At 39.3% G+C, this 3,973-nt stretch overlaps 1 non-coding gene across 1 annotated transcript; it reads right to left on the bottom strand.

The window, feature by feature from the left end:
* Window positions 1-3,559: 3,559 nt before the first annotated feature.
* LOC142512990 (small nucleolar RNA R71) lies at window positions 3,560-3,665 on the bottom strand. Its single transcript, XR_012808960.1, has one exon. It is a non-coding gene; the product is annotated as a small nucleolar RNA R71 (small nucleolar RNA).
* Between the last annotated feature and the right edge of the window lie 308 nt (window positions 3,666-3,973).

Here is a 3,973-nt window from a genome sequence, read left to right as displayed (position 1 = left end):
GAGTGCTAGTTTGCTCAACTTGTAGCCTTGAATGCTACGAATAAATCAAGTAAGAGTGAGCTGAGATTTTGACAGAGTAATAGCAAGTTTTTGAATGATGTATCGTTTTTTCTTCTTTTTCTTCTGCCATATTTATACTCTTCTTTTCCAACGGTAATCTTGAGATAAATTTGAATCTTTGTATCCGTTGGTTTCCACTTGATTATTCCTTCGATATTGTTTGCTTCATTTATTGTAATTTGGCGTCTTAATTGCTTTGTCCGGAATGCGTTGTTTTAAGTAGTCTTGGTTGTTGTGCGGTGCTCTAGTAAACTGTTATGTCTTCTTTGTTCTTTCCCGAGACATCTTCAGTTGAGAGACTTTGAGGCATTCGGCTGAATGTTTTAACTGATCAGTTCCAACTGATCAGTTTACTCTGTGTCATTGTATCAGCTGATTTCAGTTGATAAGTTCAGTTGCCGAATTTGCTTGCGCGTATCAGTTGATTCATATTTTGTTAATCGATTGATTCATGTTTTGTCAAACTCCAGAATCTAGTTTCCAACAGAAGGATGACAAAAATTCCCTTTAAGGGCCATGTGGAGCGAGCCAAAGGATTATTGAATTTGATTCATACCGATGTGTGCGGTCCACTTAGCATCACCACTAAGCATGGTCATGCCTACTTCATCACCTTTACCAATGATTTTTGGAAATATGGGTATATGTATTTGATGAAATACAAATCTAAAGCCTTTGAAAGGTTCAAAGAATTCAGAAATGAAGTAGAGAAAAAGTTGGGACGAAGCATCAAGTCACTTCGATCGGATCGAGGTGGTGAGCACTTGAGTGCCGAGTTCCAAGAGTATCTTAGGGAGAATGAGATTCTCTCACAATGGACTCCTCCTGCTATACCACAATTGAATGGTGTTTCAGAGCGTCGTAACCGGACTTTGATGGACATGGTTCGGTCTATGATGGGGTTCACGAAGTTTCCGTCATCCTTTTGGGGATATGCGCTTGAGACAGCGGCACTGTTGTTGAAAAATGTTCATTCAAAAGCAGTTGATAAGACACCATATGAGATTTGGATGGGTAAGCCTCCCAAATATTCTTATCTTAGAATATGGGGATTTCGTGCTTATGTGAAGCAGGTAGAGGGAGATAATTGGATAGTTGATCCATTTTATATTACTTGGTGGGATATCCAAAAAATTCAATTGGATATTATTTCTATCATCCCCAAGAAACAAAGGTTTTTGTTTCTAGGAATGCAATCTTTTTGGAAAAAGAATTTCTATTGGATAGAAAAGGGGAGATGATAGAACTCGAAGAGATTCGAGAGACATCCACAATTGTAGAACCCACACCCGAAGAGCTAAAAGAAAAGATACAAGCTCATAGAAGATCCGATAGAGTCTCGAGACCACCTACGAGGTATGATCTTTGATATAGGTGGATTTTACTTGTTTTTCATGTCATGTTTTGTCGCATTGTGTTGCATTTATCGTTTAGATTGCATGCATTTTGTCATATTTAAGAATAAATTATGTTTTATTGTTACTCATGTGTTTAGTTGGCGAAAATGCAGGAGATTCGTGCAAAACTGAAGATCAAAGGGAGAAATTCGAGAGACCTCCGCCCGGACGCATATTTATGTCCGCCCGGGCGCATCCAAGGCATGAGAAAAAATAATTTTTGCGAGAATCATCCGCCCGGGTGGACACTTATTTCCGCCCGGGCGCGCCAAAGAAAAAGAAAAACGAAAATTTGCGAAGACCACCCGCCCGGGCGGAAACTTATATCCACCCGGCCGCGTCAAAGGAAAATTAAAAAGCTGAATCTGCGAAGACCTTCCGCCCGGGCGAAAACCTATGTCCGCCCGGGCGCGATTGTATTTTTGGAAAATATTTTGCGCGATTCCTTGCCCTATTTTCTGGAGGTGGATGATATGGAAGGGGTGGGAGGCACGATTTGAGATCATTTAGACATACTTTGAGAGCCGCCAGAAGCTTTGGAGAATTTTTGCGCCAGAAGTTGAAGATTTGAAGATTTTCGGGCGTCGTCTTTGCGATTTTCGTCACGCCTAGTATTTCTGATCTAGTTTCTTTTCTTTAAACTTTGTTTTGTTTAGTTTTACTATGAATTCTAGTAGCTAATTTTATAATTTGTTGCGATTTAAGGGGATCCTACCCCGAACGTTGATTTGAATTAATTTATATTTCGATTGTTGCGTTATTCTTGATTATACTACTGTTTTATCGTGTTGTTAAAGCGTAGCTAACTTTAATAACGTTTTTATATTGCGAGTGAGTTCGAGAGAATAACTTGTGATAGGAACGAGTAGTATAATCTGTGGTTCTACAATTTACATAGATATATGAAATTGGATAAGTACCAATAGTCATAGTCCAGAGGGTCAAAAATTAGGGGATTTCATAAATCGACATGCAATTCACTCTTGATAAATAATTAAAGACATTTAATTACTTCATTGAGTAGAATTAGTTTGGCATAGCTCGAGAGAGTGTATTCAATTGAATAGGAAATCCTGTCGGAAGCATAAAATCAATATCGAACGAATTAATTAATTAACAAGGGGTAGGTGAACCGATATTCCCAACAAATTCATTTCTTATTGAATTTTACTCAACCATTTTAGACACTATATTTCAGTACTTGATTTTGAATAATTTTATTTGTTTGTTTATTTGATTAGAGTAGTAATAAAATAACCAATCAGTTTTCGTTGCTAAAGATTTAATAACTAAAAATAATAATTGTCAAATACGGTCTCCAGTGGAACGATACTCGTACTTACGTACATTATACTATTACTTGACATCGTGCACTTGCGATTAATCTTTGAGCATACAAAATCAGATTTTTATTGAGGATTTCACAGTGCAAGTTTTGCTCGATCAAGTTTTTGGCGCCGTTGCCGGGGACTGTTAATTCACAATTTTATTTTTAGTTATCTTCTTTAGCATTGTTTTATTTTTCTTGAGCTAACACTCCATATTCTATTCCAGAAAATTTTTTTTAGTGCATGCAAAAGTCACTTGACGTGAAGCTTGAGGAGTTTGACCCTGAAATCGAAGAACTTTCCGCAGGAGAAGACAGCAGCAGAGACTTAAAGAACTGATGGAGAGGCACGAACGCGAGCATGAGGAGGAACACCATGAGGATAGACAAGTTGAGATGCCACGCCCCATACCGATGCTAGAGTATGCCCAGCCCTCTTTGGATGGTGCACGCCCCAGCATTGTGAGGCCGATTGTGCGGGCAAACAAATTCGAAATCAAGCCAGCTATAATTCACATGATCCAGAATACAGTCCAGTTTGGAGGATCTGCAGTAGATGACCCAAACACGCACATCGCAGATTTTCTTGAAATTTGCGACATTTTTAAATTTAATGGAGTTTATGATGATGCTGTTAGATTACGTTTATTCCCTTTCTCCTTGCGTGACAAAGCTAAAGCATGGCTGAATTGTTTGCCTGTAGGTTCGATCACCACATGGGAGGACATGGCGAAAGCGTTTCTCATTAAATACTTTCCTCCATCTAAGACCATGAAGCTGCAGGCAGACATAACCACTTTTGCTCAGTTCGAGCAGGAATCTTTATATGAGGCATGGGAGCGATTCAAGGATCTATTACGAAGATGCCCTCATCACGAACTGCCACTTGGGTTAGTTGTTCAAACCTTTTACTATGGCTTGCTTACTCCTAATCGTACTATGATAGATGCTGCTGCATGTGGAAACCTATTGAGGAAGACTGCTGAAGAGGGATATGAGCTGTTGGAGGAGATGGCTGCTAGCAGCTATCATCCTCAATCTGAAAGGAACAACCAGCGGAGGAGTGCAGGAGTCCACCAGATAACTGACATTTCTGCTATTGCTGCACAACTTGATGTTTTGAACATGGGTGGCACAGCTATGCGTCTTCAAGAGATATTCTGTGAAAAGTGTGGAGGAGAGCATTTTG

The sequence above is a fragment of the Primulina tabacum genome, chromosome 10 (genome assembly GCF_025594145.1).
Source record: "Primulina tabacum isolate GXHZ01 chromosome 10, ASM2559414v2, whole genome shotgun sequence".
NCBI lineage: Eukaryota > Viridiplantae > Streptophyta > Magnoliopsida > Lamiales > Gesneriaceae > Primulina > Primulina tabacum.
This window is presented reverse-complemented; position numbering and strand designations above follow the sequence as displayed.